At 39.4% G+C, this 18,837-nt stretch overlaps 1 long non-coding RNA gene across 1 annotated transcript; it reads right to left on the bottom strand.

Annotated features, from left to right (window-relative positions):
* Window positions 1-11,770: 11,770 nt before the first annotated feature.
* On the bottom strand, window positions 11,771-14,550 carry LOC110785803 (uncharacterized). Its single transcript, XR_002532698.2, has 5 exons — window positions 13,942-14,550; window positions 12,948-12,992; window positions 12,799-12,846; window positions 12,126-12,180; window positions 11,771-12,031 (listed from the first exon to the last, which is right to left on the bottom strand). It is a non-coding gene; the product is annotated as an uncharacterized lncRNA (long non-coding RNA).
* Between the last annotated feature and the right edge of the window lie 4,287 nt (window positions 14,551-18,837).

Raw genomic sequence — 18,837 nt, 5'->3', positions numbered from 1 at the left:
AATAAATAAAATTTATTATAATTACAATATTCAAAATTAAAATCCAAGAAAATAATTTAAATTATTAATTTTAAAATTAATTAAAATTACGTGAACTGGAATTTTCAAATTAAACATTTAAAACGATCTTTAATCGTAACGCAAACACCCTACGCGTTGCACGCCCATGGGCCGCACGCACACAGCCATTGCTGGCCATGTGCGCGCAGCCCATGCGCTCGTCGCATAGCTGCTGCATCCCCATCGCAAGCCTCCGCACGCATTGGTGCTCGCTGCGCGCGCCAGCGCTCATCGCACGCGAGCTATCGCTCGCAGTGCGCGCGCGACGTCGCTCGCTGGGCGCGCGACATCGCTCGCTGGGCGCGCGAGCCATCGCTCGCTGGGCGCGCGACATCGCTCGCTGGGCGGGCGACATCGCTCGCTGTGCGCGCGAGCAATGCTGGCTGTGCGCGCGAGTCCTCGCTCGTTGTGCGCGCGAGCAATGCTGGGCGCAGCGCTCGTGGCACGCGAGCTTGCGCTCGCAGCGCGCGAGGCTGCGCGCTCTTGTGCGAGGCAGCGCGCGTTGTGGCGCAGCTCGCTTGCTGCCCACACGCGACTGCCTTGGCTCGCCCTTCGCCCATGCCCATTCGTCCATTGCTCGTGGCACACGACACAAGGCAGGGCTGCTGCCTTGTGCTCGTGCACTACGCCCTTGCTCATTGCATTCGTGCCGCACGGGCGACGAGCTCCCTTGCTCGTCGTCGCATGCCCGCATTATACAACACCCTTTAAGGGTAACACGAAGCGTCCATTGCTTCGTGCGTGCAAGTTTTATGAACGAATCGCATAAAAATTTAAAATTTATATTTAAAATTAATGACAAATTAATAAATAATATTAATTTCATAATTTTAGGGCGAAAAATCGAAAATTTATTATCCAATTGATTTCCGATTGTTATGGATTCAAGTCTAGGTCATAAAAATTTAAAATTTATCATAAATTTATAATTTTTTATGGTGGTTTTTAATCATAGGTTTCTAATTAAATTACAATTAATTATGAAAATCAAATTAATTCTAAATTATTCTAATTTTCAACAAATTAATCATAATTACAAATTAGATTGCATAATTAACAAGACTAGGCATTCAAACTTGTTAAACATATGCAGTAGGTCAATCAAAAATTCAAGATTTATCAACAAGAATCGCAAATATTTAATTTAACATCTTAAATTTACGAAATTTTGCATTCGAAAAACTAAAACCTTCGAAAAGTCATAGTTAGGCTTCGAATTTGAGAATTCTGGGTTCGGCAGAAAAATACTATTTTTGTCAAAATTTTAGAATGCCTTTTACATTCGGAAATTGACACAAAAATCACTCAATTCGGATGAGTAACGAAGAAACTGCCGAAAAACTGCGTACGTATAATTAAATAAATGCAATTTGCAATTAATTAACAATTACGAAAATTAATCACCCCTTTTAATTCTTGCAAATTTGTAATATTTAACCATGTTCATGCAATTTAGATTATGAAAATAATAAGGGGCTCGTGATACCACTGTTAGGTTATGATACATATGATATTACATAAATCATGCGGAAACAACCATTAACCCAGGATTACATATTATTTACACATAATCATATAGCATAATTTAGATGCATACTCTTTGTTGCGTGCCCTCCCTAGCTGCGCCCGAACCGAACAAGAACAAGTCTTTAGGACTCCGAGTGTCGTCCCTCCGTAGATAGTCCACAGCACGTCCGGATCCGCCTTAAGATTGACCAACTAGAATCGCCCTTAAGGTACTAGAATTTTCGGCACTTTTGAGCAAGATGTGTGGCTGAATTTTTCTCTCAAAAACTCACTTTGAATACTTTGAAACTCGTTATAAATTGTGAGCCCTAGCCTCATATTTATAGGGGTATGGAAAGGGAATCGAAATCCTACTCAGATACAAATTAATTAAACCTAGAATCCTACAAGAACTCTAATTTAATTAATTTATCAAATAGAATTAGGAATTTAATCATTAACCGAACTCTGCATGTTTTAGGAAACGTGCACGAACACAAACACTTGCACACACACGCACGGCTGCCACGATGGGCCCCATGCGTGCGCGCGAGCAGCAGCCCACGCAGCGCCCGCGCGCGCTGCGCGCTGCGCGTGCTGTGCGCGCTGTGCGCGCTGCGCAGCCTGCTGGGCCTGGCGTGGCTGTTTGTGCGGCGCGCTTGGCTTGCTGGGCGATGGCCTGGCTTCGTGCTGGGCCTCGTCCGGTAGGCCTCGTCCGATGCTTATTCGTACGATGCGCTTCCGATTAAATTTTCCGATTCCGGAATTCATTTCCGATACGAACAATATTTAATATTTCCGATTCCGGAATTAATTTCCGTTTCGAACAAATATTTAATATTTCCGTTTCCGGAATTATTTTCCGATTCCGGTAATATTTCCGATTCTGACAATATTTCCGTTTCCGGCAATATTTCCGATTCTGGCAATATTTCCATTTCCGATAATATTTTCCGATACGTACCATGTTTCCGTTTCCGGCAACATCTACGACTTGGATAATATTTATATTTCCGATACGATCCATATTTCCGTTTCCGGCAATATCATCGTTTCCGGAGTATTCATTTCTTGCCTGTGACGATCTTAGCTCCCACTGAAACCAAGATCCGTCGGTTCCGAATATTCATAGATGGAGTATTTAATGCCATTAAATACTTGATCCGTTTACGTACTATTTGTGTGACCCTACGGGTTCAGTCAAGAGTAAGCTGTGGATTAATATCATTAATTCCACTTGAACTGAAGCAGCCTCTAGCTAGGCATTCAGCTCACTTGATCTCACTGAATTATTAACTTGTTAATTAATACTGAACCGCATTTATTAGACTTAACATAGAATGCATACTTGGACCAAGGGCATTATTTCCTTCAATTATGTGCTCTATGAGGATGTGATTGAAGCAATTGAAGCAAGCAAGGCGGTAGCACCAGATCCCTCCCTTTCGGCGGAAGATGTCAAGAAGGCGGCCGAAGCATTGACCAAGAAGGAGAAAGACAACAAACTTGTTCGGGCTCACATTCTCCATCATGTGAATGGAATCTTGTTTGACCTCCTCATCACCAATCGGTCAAGCAAGTCCATTTGGGACACCTTGCAAAAGAAGTATGGAGCCGATGATGCCGGTAAGAAAAAGTATGTTGTTGGTAAGTGGATCAATTTCAAGATGACGGATGACAAGTCCATCATGGATCAAGTCCATGATTACGAGAACATCGTCACCGACATCTTGGGTGAAGGTATGAAGATGTGTGAAACTCTCCAAGCCAATGTACTCTTGGAGAAATTTCCACCATCATGGAATGACTACCGCAATTCTTTGAAGCACAAGAAGAAGGACATGAACCTTCAAGAACCCATTGGTCATATGAGGACCGAAGAGGCTAACCGCCTCAAGGATAAGTTTGAATCCCTTTCTTTGAATTCTTCTAAAGCTAACTTGGTTGAATCTAGTGCTCCTATGGCTAAAAACAGGTTCAAAGGGAAGAAGAAAAATCATTCAACCAAAGGAAACTTCACTAACAACCACAAGATTCAAAAGACCAAAGGAGCTTGCTATGTGTGTGGAAAGATAGGACACAAAGCCTATCAATGTGACCACCGCCACAAGAGCAACTCCAATGGTGCCTCCCAAGCCAACCTTGTTGAAAAGAATGAGGTGATAGCCGCGGTGGTGGTTGAAGCCAATTTGGTGGAGAACAAGGTAGAATGGATCTTGGATACGGGAGCATCAAGACACTTTTGTGCTAACAAGGCTATCATGACGGAATTTGAGGATGCTACCGATGGAGACCATGTTTACATGGGAAATAGTAGCACCGCCGGAGTTCTTGGCAAAGGAAAGGTCCACCTTAAACTCACTTCCGGAAAAACTTTGTTTTTGAATAATGTCTTGTATGTTCCCTCCCTAAGGAGGAATCTTGTTTCGGGTGCCCTTCTCAACAAAGCCGGCCTAAAACTTGTCTTTGAGGCGGATAAGATTGTTATCTCTAAGAATGGAGACTTTGTTGGGAAAGGCTACCTTAGTGAAGGCTTGTTTGTGTTGAATGTTTTGAACAATAATGAAAGTACTTCTTCTTTTGCTTACATCGTTGAGTCTATGGATGTTTGGCACAATCGATTAGGACATTTAAATGTTTCTTACATGGAAAATTTAAAAAACATGAACTTAATTTCTTTTGATAAAATTGACAAAGCCTCTAAATGTCCTATTTGTGTTGAGGCCAAACATACTAAGAAACCTTTTAAGCAAGTGACAACGAGAAGTACTAAATTGTTAGAGTTGATTCACTCGGATTTAGCGGACTTTAAAAATTGCACTACTAGTAGAGGAGGGAAAAATTACTACATAACTTTTGTTGATGACTTTTCAAGGTTTACTAAAGTATATCTTTTGAAAACTAAGGATGAGGCCGAAAGTGCATTTTTAAAGTATAAAGCCGAGGTTGAAAATCAACTTGACCTTAAAATCAAAAGAGTTAGAACCGATAGAGGTGGTGAATATGGAAAATGGTCTTTAAAAGAATTTTGTGAAACCAATGGAATTATCCATGAGCTAAGTTCTCCTTACACCCCACAACAAAATGGTATTGCCGAAAGGAAAAACAAATCTTTAAAAGAGACTATGAATGCCATGCTTCTAAGTTCCGGATTATCCAACAACATGTGGGGGGAGGCGGTTTTATCCGCTTGTTATGTACTCAATAGAGTGCCCCATAAGAAGTTGAATAAGACACCCTATGAGCTTTGGAAGGGTTATAGTCCTAACATGAATATTTTGAAAGTGTGGGGGTGCTTAGCCAATGTTGCTTTTCCAGATTTTAAGAAAACCACCATTGGGTCTAAAACTTTTGATTGTGTGTTCATTGGTTATGCTCATAATAGTGCCGCATATAGATTCATGCTTTTGAGTGATCATTCTATTTGTGAATCTAGGGATGCAGTTTTCTTTGAGCATATTTTTCCGTTGAAATCCTCTTTGTCTTCTCATGTGCATGAGTCAAGTGTTGATGTGCCTTTGGATGTTTCTTTGCCTAGTCCTAGTGTTCCTCCTCCTCCCACTATAGTGGAAGAAGTCCAACCTAGGAAGAGTAAAAGGCTTAGAGTAGAGACTACCTTTGGACCAGATTTCTTGACCGTTTTTCTTGTAGAAGACTTTGATGTGGATTATTTGAGTGAAATTGTTGTTTCTTTGTTTCTCTTAGAAGGAGACCCAAAGACTTATAGTGAAGCTATGAAATCCATAGATGTTAGTTTTTGGAAAGAGGCCATTAAAAGTGAATTAGATTCAATCATGTCTAATCATACTTGGGACTTATGTGATTTGCCTAAGGGGTCTAAACCCATAAGTAATAAATGGATCTTTACTAAGAATAAGAAACCCGATGGCTATATTGATAAGTTTAAGGCTAGACTTGTTATTAGAGGTTTCACTCAAAAAGAGGGAATTGACTTTTTTGATACCTACTCACCTGTGACTAAGATTGCCACCATTAGGACTTTGGTTGCTTTAGCGGCAATTCATGACTTAGTGGTCCATCAAATGGATGTTAAAACGGCCTTTCTTAATGGTGATCTTGATGAGGAAATTTACATGACTCAACCGGAAGGCTTTGTAGTTAAGGGTCAAGAGCATAAGGTGTGTAGACTTAAAAAGTTTTTATATGGTTTGAAACAAGCTCCTAAGCAATGGTATGAAAAGTTTGATTGTACTCTTAGGAGTGATGGCTTTGTGACTAATTCTTCGGACTCTTGTGTGTATTCTAAAGTGTTTGATTCCTCTTGTGTTATTATTTGTCTCTATGTTGATGACATGCTTATTATGGGCACTAACCTTGAGGTTGTGAATTACACTAAAGATTTTTTGTCTACTAAGTTTGAAATGAAGGACTTAGGTGAAGCCGATGTGATCCTTGGTATTCGTTTGACCAAATCCAAGGATGGGTTCTCAATGAGTCAATCTCACTATGTGGAGAAAATCTTGAAGAAGTTCGATTGCTATGATGTGGAGCCATGTAAGACTCCTTATGATGCAAGTGTAAAGCTTACAAAGAATAAGGGTTCAAGCGTATCTCAAGAGCAATATGCCAAGGTAATAGGAAGTGTAATGTTTTTGATGAATTGCACACGTCCCGACATTGCCTATGCGGTAAGTAGATTAAGTCGATATACTCACAATCCTAGTAGTGAACATTGGAAAGCACTTCATCGATTACTTGGGTACCTAAGGGGTACCATGGAGGTATGTTTGCATTTTAATCGCTTTCCTAATGTTTTGGAAGGTTATTGTGATGCTAATTGGGTGTCCGATAATGATGAAGTGGTTTCTACTAGTGGTTATGTGTTTATGTTGGGTGGAGGTGCTATTTCATGGAAGTCCTCAAAACAACCATGTTTAGCCCGCTCCACCATGGAATCTGAATTCATTGCTCTTGAGTTGGCAGGTCAAGAAGCGGATTGGTTAAGGAGCCTCCTAGCCGATATCCCATTGTGGGGGGAGAGAACTTCCTCGGTATCCTTGCATTGTGATTCTCAAGCGGCAATTGGTGTGGCTAATAATAGCAACTATAATGGTAAGAAGAGGCACATACGCCTTAGACATAGTTCGGTGAGGCAACTACTCAAAAATGGAGTGATTGCATTGAACTATGTAAGGTCCGAAAGAAATTTGGCGGATCCTTTGACTAAGGGGTTGGCAAGGAACCAAGTTCTTGACTCGTCGAGGGGAATGGGGTTTAAGCCCATGAAGTGAATATGATAAGCATTACTAATATTCCATTCCTATGGCAGTTTGTGTTTGTAATGCTTAGTGTAGGTTGAATTCGTTGGAATTCTTAATGGATTTATACTTACGTGGTAGGTGCTCTAGCTAAGCATTTGAGAAATCCACCGTTGTAATTTATGTGGAGGTTGAGTTTGTTTAAACTCTTAATGAATCCTAAGAGATGTTTTGTGCTATTGAGAAGCACAAGGGATTCACCTACGTGGTTGTGAAGACTCGCCATCTTCCATGGAAACTTGGGCGGTTTCCTAGAGCTTCCATGAGAACTAAGGTAAACGCATGGCTTAAAACGCGTTCACTTTGCGGAGTTTACTAGATCTTTGGGGTGATGTATGTGTTGTGGGGGGCTTGACTTAAATCTTAGAGTTTCAAGGTTAGTCCACTCTTTGATCAAAAGTTTAAGGGTTTCAAGGTTAGTCCACCCTTGGACTTGTAAGTCATTGTTCCACTTCACTAAACATTTGGTTTCAATTTACTTAAATGTAACACCGAATGCTATGTATTGATCTCCTCTTATGCCCAATATTTTCCTCTTCCATTTGATATCTTTTCTCATCTTTAGTGGGGGATTGTTGGAATTTAAAGATGGAAAAACGCTCAAAACCTGCCTGCCAGGTTTTGGAAAACCGGCAGGTTTTCCCAAAACCTGTCTGCCAGGTTTTCCAAAACCGGCAGGTTTCGAGCGTGAGTTGAAAAACGGACTTAAAAGGCATTTTTTGAAGTGCACCGAAAACCGGCCGGTTTTGAGAAACCGGCAGGTTTCGAGATCGGCTCTTAGTGTTGTCCGTTTTTGATCTTCTCTTTGGATTCCTCTTTTATGATAACCTTTTAAGTATGATTTATGGACAATTATCATTCTGATTATGATGATTAAGTTGGTCCATTATTTCTCTTGATTATGGGGGTTATAAACCCTTCATTATCATGGATTTAATTGGTGATTCAATACCATTGGATTCTTTTGAGTCCTTTGGTTTCTTTGGGTTGTTTTGTATTCTCCTCTAATCCTATAAATACATGCTTCATTTCTTGATTTGTTTACAGAAAATCATTCCCTTATCATCTCCCTTTCTTCCTCTCTTTTGGGCATAAGTTCTGGTAACTCCATCTCACACCCAAGAGTGCCATTGTGTGTTGAGAGTTGTGTAAACCTTAGGGAACGAATCGGTGAATACAATTGTGCACCCCGGTTGCACCGAATCTCGTTTTCAAGGCAGTGGTTTGGTTACCACGGCACAACAAGTTCCGTAAGTCTTACTTTCTTGTTCTTCATTTTAGCCTTGAAAACTCTTAATCTACAACACATTATACTACTTTATGTTTTTACTTCAAGTAATCTAGTTTACTATATTAGCTAAAACATAAAGATACGAGTTATGGATTTAACATCATAAGTAAGACTTGCTTGAATGAATTTAAGCGTTGCCAGTGAGAAAATCTGTGCTAGCCCAATCTATCACATTGATCATGCCTCATATTAGTACCTCTGCAGAATGGTTGAAGTTGGGTGCACCCCCACCCAAAGATGGCCGTGGGCCGTGCCGGGTCGGGCTTCGGGTCGAGTCCGCGGCTGTGGGCCTACCGGGTCATGCCCACGTTGTTTCGTGCCGGGCCGGGCCGAAAAGTTAAAAAAGGGGCCCAAGCCCACGGGATTTCGTGCCGTATCGGGTCGGCCCGTCGTGCCTAAGGCTAATTTTACTACATTTAGCGTGCTTTGTCGTGCCAGGTCGAGTCCGTGCCTTGTCGTGCCTTTTCCAAAAAATTAAGGCCCAGGCCCAGCCCACGGCCCACGACTTCGTGCCCGTGCCGGGCTGTGCTTTTTTCATGCTCGCGCCGGGTCGGGCTTCGGGCCGGCCCAGCCCATAGCCATCTTTTCTGGGAGTTGGTGATTATTTCTTGGTAGTTTAGTTTATATTATGGCATATATATCTAAGCCTCCTTGTTTGCATACATTTTGTTCTTTTGATGGTTACTTTTCACCTAGACATGTATGATAGGACACATATTTTCACGTCCTTGTGCATGCTAGTACATATATTTTCACGTCCTTTTGCATGCGAGCATGTGTTACGTTGCATAATTAGGTACTCAATCTAGCTAAATAATATGGCAATTTGGCATTTAGGTTGCTAAATATTTGATGTATTATCTATCACAGATGGCTACAGATGATGTTTACTATAATGCGCTGCAGAAGCTGTGAGTTGTGAGGCTTGTGATGGCCGACGGGGCTAGCTTGATATACTTTTAATATAAATATGCAGGTAAGTTGATTATGTTCATACGGTTTTGTAACGTTTACTCCAAGTTATTTAATGTGGCTTAAATACCAGAGGCGCAAGGAGGTTGATTTAGTTAGGAATTCAATTTCTGGGCATGATTAGAGAACACTAGTTACATCTCCTTTTAATCTAAGCACATTTCAAGTTACTGTATGGATTGGCACGCTCAGTGTTCATCTATTGACTAACCATGGCAATATATCACTTTTAATGCATTCTCACACTAGGTGACATGCGGAGTGCTTCTAACATATATTTGCATGTCAACGTTGGGCGTCTGTTGAGTTTTTGTTACATAATGCCTTGAATCGGTCAAGCCTCTTACTGCAACGCCCCAGCACGGGGATCTGTTATTCTAGACTAGGGTTATCTGTTTTGGGCCTATTTCTGGGGGTTTTCCGCATCTGTCTAGAGAGTACTATTTAAACTCGATCTTTAGGTCATAACCTAGTTGTATTCTGTAATCTGTAATCCTCAAGATCAATAAAACTTTCCTCCCTTTTTCCTGTGGACGTAGCTAACACATTGTTGGTGAACAACGTTAAATTCTCTACGTTCTTTTATTCTTTATTACGTTATTTATTCTTTCTTTGCATCTGTTATAACAGTTTCAACTTGAATAAAAATGCTTGCATGTTGTCCCTTATTATATTTTCCATATCAGTTAGTTATATTATCGTTTGAGGTGGTCTGTTACAAAGACTAAAAAGAGTTTCTTTATTTATGAAGTAAATGATTTCACGCCATATAGCTCAACTAGAGTTATGCCTCTAGTGTTCGCACCTTTGAGCATTCTAAATTACTTTGCATTTTATTTTCTCACGCATGTAGGTCACCTTCCACCGAAGAATGCACCTCAAGGGAATTTTTGAGGCTTTTAGGTGCTTCAACTCGCAACTCATGGAGCTTTTAGTTTGATCTAATCCCCTGAAAAATGTAGTCTTGAACTCAGATTTTCAATTGTTCTGCGCCATTTTTGTTTCTCTTTAAATTTGAATTGCTAACATACGATTAGTCTTCTTGTTTGACGCGTGCCAGATTACCCTGCACAAGTAAAGACTGGGTCAGTTGACTTTTTTGGCCGAATCCATAAAAACAAAGATATGCATGACCAGCTAGAATAGGCCCAACCCTAGAATGTGCCCAAGAAGAATAACTATCGGTTCTAGCGTCAAGGCAAACTCTTGAACAACCGGAATTATTCGACGAAGAGGAGGTATCCATTTTATTGCTTTTTTAAGAAAATAATAAAGAATAAGCAAGTATGAAAAAGGAGATACATAACAAACGCCTGGACGATTGGTCAAGTAAACAGGTCTCGGAATATAAATTACTTTGTTTGTATATAAGAAAACAAAATTTCAATATTATTTATAAAATGTACCCAAAAAAATATACATATAAAACATTATTTTAGGAGTTAGGTGAGTCTGAGATGAGTCTGGAGATAATGTGTAAAAATAGGGTGAGTCTGGATAATGAAAAAGTTAGTGGAAAGTTGATGTGGCACAGTCTGAAGATTGAAAGTGAGTCTGGGGATAAACTCACCATAACTGGTTTTGCAACAGATAAATCCCCTTTTAGGGGTAAATGTTGTGACCTAAAAATGAAGGGCTGATAAGAGGCCATGTGGACCAATGAAAGGCCTCCACGTGTCCCTTAAGTTGGAGGGAAACTTAGCCTTTTGAAGGGTTTTATTCTCTAATGCTTTGAGGCCCACTTTTGGCCAGAAGGAATAATGAATGCCCAAATCCCAAGAAACGGCTGCATATGATTGGATGAGATTTAGCCCCCAATCATTGTCTGCCACGTGTCAAATTCTGATTGCTTAGCCAATCAAATGCCCTCATTCTAGGGTGACATTAAATGATAGCTTTCAGATTCCAAACACTATAAATAGTCCCCTCAAAATCAGGTAAAATGTAGATCATTGGATACAGTGCCATTACTCTGCTAAGATATTCTCTCTCATTCTTTGTCTATCTCTAAACCTAATTCCTTACCTGAACTGACTTAAGCTACGGAGGGGGAACCACTATCCAAACCTCCAGGGTTGGTTTCCTTTTTCTGCAGGTTCGGAGTGTGGAGCTAAGGCATCATTGCACAAGTCTCTCCAAGAACATTTACATGGAAGAAGTTACTTGGCCTGCAAGTAGACTAAACAGATGTTAACACTACTAGAAAAAAGACTTATGGCAACAACAATAAAGTGTTACTATAGCCCCAATAACTATTGCAATTGGCCTATAGCAACAGTTTAAAAACCGTTACCAATAGGGGGCGTTGCTAAAACTATATAGCAACGGTTTCCCTACCTTAGACAACGGTTTTGGTAAACTATTGCCAAAAATAACTATGGCAACGGTTTACTGAGGCAACACTTTTCAACTTATGACAACGGTTATTCAATACCTTAAGGCAACACTTATATATTTAAGGCAACAATTTCCACCCATTTAAAGCAACAGTTTTCACCCATTTTAAGCAACAATTTTTAGCTTCTTCCTAGTTACACTTTCTTTTTGTTTATAGCAACACTTTCAACTGGGTCTAAAACAACCATTTCAATTGGGTATATTAACCAAATAAATGTAAAACAAATATGCTGAGAATTCATATAATATGATTATCACAACGAAATAAAACCCAGAAAACTTATAGTGCATTCTAAATTAACTTTAATCCATAAACACAATATTCATTCCACGATTTACATCCATCTTAGCAGAAAAAAAAAATATTATTTCTAATGTTATATACACTAAAATAAATATTCCAAGGCCATGGCCCGGTAAACTATATCTTCTAAAACCTATCTAATATAGTATGAACAAAATCCAATATATCTTCACTTATTCCATGAAGCTTGTAATACTTGAACATTTGAACATATGTATCATCCTGCAAACACACATAATTTATTGAAGAGTAAGAAAATGTATAACCAATAGAGATGAAGTAAAGAGATGAATACGATTCTTCTACGTTGTTGTACCTAATCAACAACGATGAGCTCATGTCATGATAATTATCATCCTCTGAATAGAAGCCTGATATAACAAAAAAAAAACTATCAAGTATGAGACTGCAAGAAAACGGTGGTTAATTATATTACAAGATAGAAGATGAATCATTGAAGCGCAAAGGATTAACAACTTTTACTAACAACCATAAGAAGTGGCTTACAATTAACTACGACTGTATTATGATATTCATGTAGTTGGAGTTGGAATTCAGACAACTCTTCCAAATCTTGAATACCAACTCACGATAAACTAAACTAAACTAATAATTATCTTAGTAGGTTCTACAACGTAAATGTACTCTTTATTTGATGGTTCACTTGTCCCGTCTTTTTCAATTGCCAAGGGTTATCTTTCTCATTAGAGAACAAGAAAAGATAATGTAAAAGTAACCTGCTTTTTTGAGAAACAGAATATGACATAAACTCGTATCAAATATTCAAAACAGAGCAGCATAATACTAATAGAAAACTCTCACATGAATTTTCATTTTCAAGAATATCCTTCTCATTTTCTTAATCAAGCATTTAATTAGATTTTTAATTTGTCTAACAACACAAAATGTAATACACTCTCTTAGATAAATTGTTCGCAAAAAGATTCCACACTTGTAGCTTAGTTATAAAAAATATGAATTAGCTTTACCTCAGGCAGGAGCCTCCATAGTCCTCATTGTGGTTAATATTTGTATCACTGAAGCAATAAAGTAAACATTAGATTGTCTAGCACTTCACTCAGATGATTGGAATTGTGAAAGCTAAAAATATACAAAGAATTCTTTTACTCTGTTTTACCTTGATAACGTCCAAGGCAATATCCTTCTTCATTGAGGTCCAGACCTGGTTGAGCATATAGATTTACAACATAAAAAATATATAGTAAGAGGTATATGATATCCTGTTATCCCTCCCCCAACACTTTGAGTGTTATATGGGTCAGTTGTGCATTTAGAATAAGTTTCTAATATATGTTTCTATAGGCAAGTCTGGTCATGGATTTGTGCTTGTGTAACCAGAAAAAATCAGCAGGAAACAAGTAAGGTCTCAATAAAAAAGAAAGAGAGGGTAACAAATATACTATACTGAAAAAGAAAGGACGAATACTCCGTCATTGACTCATTGTCTAGCTTGCCAAAATAATTGCTTATGAGATCACCCATGTTTTCTTTAGGAATCCTAAGACTCTTTGAATTTGGGTTGTGTTGCTTTATAATTAAAAAGCGTGGGTTATTCTCTGATGAACAAAAATTAGAAGAAAACAATACAGTCTAAGATTATATATTGTATATGATTTCTATGATGATCACCATCTACAAACATTATATTGTGAGGTCACCAATGGTGGTGGGCAACTCTACTGACGACTCTGCTTCGCTCGTAGATTTAGTAAAAAGCAGATATAGTGTTAGAAATTTGACCTCCATGTCAACACTGATAAAGGAAGAGCCCTAAAACCCAAGAAAAGACTTACTCAAAAGCAAGGAGATCATCATTTTCAAACATTAAATTCAATTCATTTTCCTCTAAATATCCATTACAGATTTACAGATCATACGAGTATTCTAACATATTCTAATTCAAAATTAAGCAACAAAGTTGTCAAGGTATCCATGAATTAATAATAATTTTCCATAAACACTTCTAATATAGAAATCAAATCTTCATTTTTCTCACGAAGAAATACCTAAATTTCATACAAATAACAAAAAGGCAATATCAATCACCTGAATTTCCCTCTGAATATCATTAAAATCACAAATTAGCTTTTGATAAAGATACAAGAACTAACCCCGCTCCTTTTAATCTGCACCCTCGTGGTGAGATACCGCAGGCCACGAGAGCTTCGAAAACAATCGACTTGCCGCCGCTTTGGTTTCCGGCGATGACAACTTGCGGAACTACTTAAGGTTGTGCGACTATGTCTGAAGTTGTGCACGACCGCGATCGCTGATTAACCCTAAAAGTTGCTTCCGACACCGTTAACGGGGGTGGTGATGAACGTGGGACTGAATTGTTCACTATTGACGGCATTGGAGGAAATCGAAAGTGAGAGAGATTGATAACAAAATTGAAACCCTAATTTAGTTCAGATTTTTAATATCTGAAATTAAAAGGGAAAAAATAATTAAGTTCATTAAGGGAATAATTTAGATATGAGGGAAAATTTGGATGAGATTGAGGGGTTGTAGTGGGCTAGTGGCAGAATGTGAAAAATCAAATTAGATAATGAAAATACGAGAGGGTTTTAGGTTAAGGGAAATTCCAAAGAAAAGAAAAATGTCATGTTCATAGAGTAGAAAGTGTTGCAGTAGCTAAGAAAAATATATAAAAAAGATATAACTGTTGCCTTTTCTCAACTATGGCAACACTTTTACTAAACCCGAATGAAGCTATCTTCAAACTCGAAATAGTGTTGCTATAGACTATCTATTACAACGGTGTGAAAACTGTTGTCTTATTTGGCGTTGCTATAGGTCATTTTTCTAGTAGTGTAATATTTAATATTAAGTATATACATGCGTGTATAATATATAATATTGCATGCGGTGACTGATATATATGACCCAAAATTGTTGGTGTTAAATTATTATTTGAATATTTTAGATTATTTATTTGTGTAACGTTATTAATTGTTTTATTGTAATTTTAAGTTATGCGTATCGTTAAATATTTTTGTAATTTACTTTAAAATAGTTTAATTAAAATTCCTTGTAATCAATTGATTAAAGAACCAAGGATAGAGATCCAATTGCCCAATAAGGAAGCCCGTGAGAAGAGTAATCCAGTTGCTAAAGATGGAGGCAAAGAGGAGTAGTATTCTTAGGTTTAGGGGGCGTACTAGGTTCAAATTTATTTATGCATTTTATTATTATTTAAAATGCTTACTAAGGATGTGAATCCACCCCAACATGTAATGGATGGTTATGTTCATCGTGTGTGGGGAAAAATGGGAGTAGATAAAGTATCATTGATTGGGAGGGGAATTTACTTGGTGAGATTCTTGACTATGGAGAATTGTGAGAAGGTTTTGAAGGGTGGTCCTCAATTTTTTGATTCTAAGCCACTTATCATCAAACCTTGGTCACAGGATGTGAATTGTGCTAAAGAAACAATCAAAACTCTTCCTATTTGGATTAAACTACCAGGTTTGGATGTCAAATACTGGGGGGAGAAGAGCCTTTACAAGATTGCTGGCCAAATTGGTAGCCCTATTAAGGTTGATCAGGCTACTCAGAATAGGGATAAATTGTTGTTTGCTAAGGTCCTAGTTGATGTTCAATTGGACCAGCAGTTCCCTACCACTATACAATTTGTGAATGAGAAGGGGATGACTGTGAACCAACAGGTGGAATATGATTGGATTCCTCTGGTTTGCAGTGTTTGTAAAGGTATTGGACACAAAGATGATGCTTGCAAACACAACAAAAAGCACACTCAATTCAAGAAAGTGTGGGTTATGAAAAGCAAGCCTGTTAATGCACCTACTACTGTGGTTGCCCCTGCTACAACACAACAAGCCCCACACATACACACATATGATGAGGAAGGGTTCACCCTTGCCACTGGGTTCAGTAAGCAAAAGTGTCAAGAACTCAGACCAGTTCAGACAAGGAATAGCTTCCACATTCTACATGAAGTGGAGGATGGAGTGACATCAGCCTCACACAAGGGAACTGGTTCTTCTGTGAATTGTTCATTAGACAGGGGGTGGAATTCCCCTTTGTCTAATGGATAATATTGCCTTCTGGAATGTGAGGGGACTGAACAGGATAAACAAGCAACTGGAGGTGAGGAAGTTTCTTTCCACACACCAAATCAAACTGTTCAGCTTCCTGGAGACCAAGGTAAAAGCTCCTAAACTGGGTTCTCTTTACCTTACTGTATGTCCTAATTGGTGTTTCACTACCAATATTTGCCACAATGCTAGTGGTAGGATTATTTTGGGGTGGGATCCTGCTGTGTTTGATGTTGATATTAGAGAAATGAGCTCTCAATACATTCACTGTTACATCACTCCTAGAGGTACTAATCTTTCTTTCTTTGGCACCTTCATATATGGAATGTCTGATAAAAAGGGTAGAGAAATGTTGTGGGATAACCTGATTAGTCCAGCTAACACTATTCATGATCCATGGGTTATAATGGGGGATTTTAACTCTATTATGTCCATGGAAGATAGAGTTGGGACCCCTGTCAGATTTGCTGAAATTCAACCAATGAGGGACTGTATGGCAACTTGCAATCTGCAGGAGATTAAGACTGTTGGGAGACACTATACCTGGACTAACAAGCAGGAAGGGAGCAATAGGGTCTTTTCTAGGATTGATAGGGTTCTTGCTAACCCCCTGTGGGAGGATGCTTTTTCCACTGCAGAGGCAACTTTTCTTCCTGAAGACACCTTTGACCACTGTCCTATGGTTCTGAGTTGCTACAGAACTTCACACATTAAGAAACCATTTAGGTTTTACAACATGTGGACAAGTGCTGAGGGTTTTCTTCCTTTGATTCAGCAAATTGGGAAAAGGAGATCCATGGTTGTCACATGTATAAAGTCCTGCAGAAGCTCAAATGGATCAAGAATGATTTGAAAATTCTCAACAAGGCTGGTTTCTCCTCTGTAGAAGCCACCAGTATTAAATATCACCAGGAGTTTATTCAGGCACAGAATGCCCTTCACAGTGATCCCACCAATAATGATCTAGCCACTAATGAAAAGCTTGCTGGTGAAAAGTACAAGGAAGCTCAAGCCAACTACTTGTCCTACTTAAGCCAAACTGCTAAGATCCAGTGGTTGGCTTTGGGAGATGAAAATTCTAAATTATTTCACATGAGCATTAAACAAAGAAGAAAGCAAAACAAAATCAATTCCATTCACAATGCTGCTAGTGAGTGGATTCAATCCTATGAAGGAGTCCAGGAGGCTTTCTCCCAATTCTACTCTTCTCTTTTCTGTGTTACCAAGGAGGACAGATCTCATGTTAGCCCAATTGTAGTGGATCAAGGAGCAAGACTCACTGAACATCACAGGAACTTGCTGCATTGTGATTTTCAGGAGTGTGACATTAAAGGTGTATTGGATGCCATCCCTATAAACAAAGCCCCTGGGCTGGATGGGTTCAATAGCATGTTTTTTAAAGCTGCTTGGCCCATTATCAAAGGTGAATTGTGTTTGGCTATCAAAGACTTTTTCCTTACTGGGAAAATCTTAAAAGAAATCAACATCACCTCCATTTCTCTGGTTCTAAAGTCACTGTGCCTGCTTCTGTAGGGGATTTCAGACCAATTGCATGTTGCTCAGTTCTGTACAAATTTATATCCAAGCTCTTATGTAAAAAACTAAGCCAGGTCCTCCCAGATATCATCTCCCTTACACAGGGTGCTTTTGTTGCTGGCAGGTCCATTTTACACAATGTGCTAATTTGTCAGGATTTGATTAAACACTACACCAGGAAGAACACAAGACCTAGTTTCCTGATGAAACTTGATTTAAAGAAAGCCTTTGATATAGTTGAATGGAAATTCATTGAAGAGGTTATGCTGGAATTAGGCTTTCCCACTTTTTTTGTGGATCTGATAATGACTTGCTTGTCAACAACTCAGTACTCACTCTTGATTAATGGTGCTCCCTCCCCTCCCATTCAACCTAGAAGAGGGCTCAGGCAGGGGGACCCCCTCTCTCCTCTTCTTTTTACCTTGTGCATGGAGTACTTTTCTAGATCAATGATTCTAGTGACTAAACACCCCAAGTTCAAATTCCATTCTAGATGCAGATCCCTTGGTCTTAATCATCTGTGCTTTGCAGATGATCTCCTCATGTTCTGTCATGGAGACACTCACACAGTTCAGCTTATGCTTGAAGGGTTCAAGCTCTTTTCAGACACTACTGGCCTTCAAGTGAACCCCTCTAAATCCTCTGTTTACTGTTGTGGGATGAGTTCTGACACTAAAACTTCCATTGGTACATTCTCTGGCTTTCAGCTTGAAACTTTGCCCTTTAAGTATCTTAGAGTGCCCATCAGCTCCAGGAAAATTCAAGCAGGAGATTGTGGTATCTTAGTGGAAAAGATGGTGGCTAAAATCAAGGTGTGGAGCTCTAGACACCTCTCCTTTGCTGGGAGAATCCAACTCATTAACTCTGTACTTATGAGCATCAGTGTCTATTGGGGGCAAATTTTCCTTATCCCTAGGGATGTCAGTGGGGCGGGTTTCGCGGGAGACCCGCCCCGCATCCGCCCCAAGTAGGCGGGGATGGAGGTAGGTTTGGCGGGTGATGGGGCGGGGATGGGTATAAAAATCGTACCCGCCATGGGTGATGGGGCGGGTGTGGATTTTGTGTTGAACCCGCCCCATCCCCGCCCGCCCCGCCCCATCCCCACTCGCCCCGCTTCATACCCGCCATGGGTGATGGGGTGGGTTTGGATTTATTTGCATCTTTAGGTGATAATATAAGTTTAGGTGAGATTTTTATGTTTTTTGTTTGAATTTTTTTTATGACGAGTATTTTTTGATTATATAGGTTACTTTAGTCATTAGTATTTTTTTTTTTTTTTCTATAGTTAACTTTGACTAATCCGTATATATAGCAAATATTTGCTAAATAAGAAAAATTAGGTGGGTATTAGCGCGGGTATGAAGCGGGGATAAGACGGGGATGGATACCCAGTTGGATGGCGGGGCGGGGATG

This window comes from Spinacia oleracea, chromosome 3 (assembly GCF_020520425.1).
Source record: "Spinacia oleracea cultivar Varoflay chromosome 3, BTI_SOV_V1, whole genome shotgun sequence".
Classification (NCBI taxonomy): domain Eukaryota; kingdom Viridiplantae; phylum Streptophyta; class Magnoliopsida; order Caryophyllales; family Amaranthaceae; genus Spinacia; species Spinacia oleracea.
The sequence above is the reverse complement of the archived record's forward strand: the minus strand, read 5'-3'. Positions and strand labels throughout refer to the sequence as shown.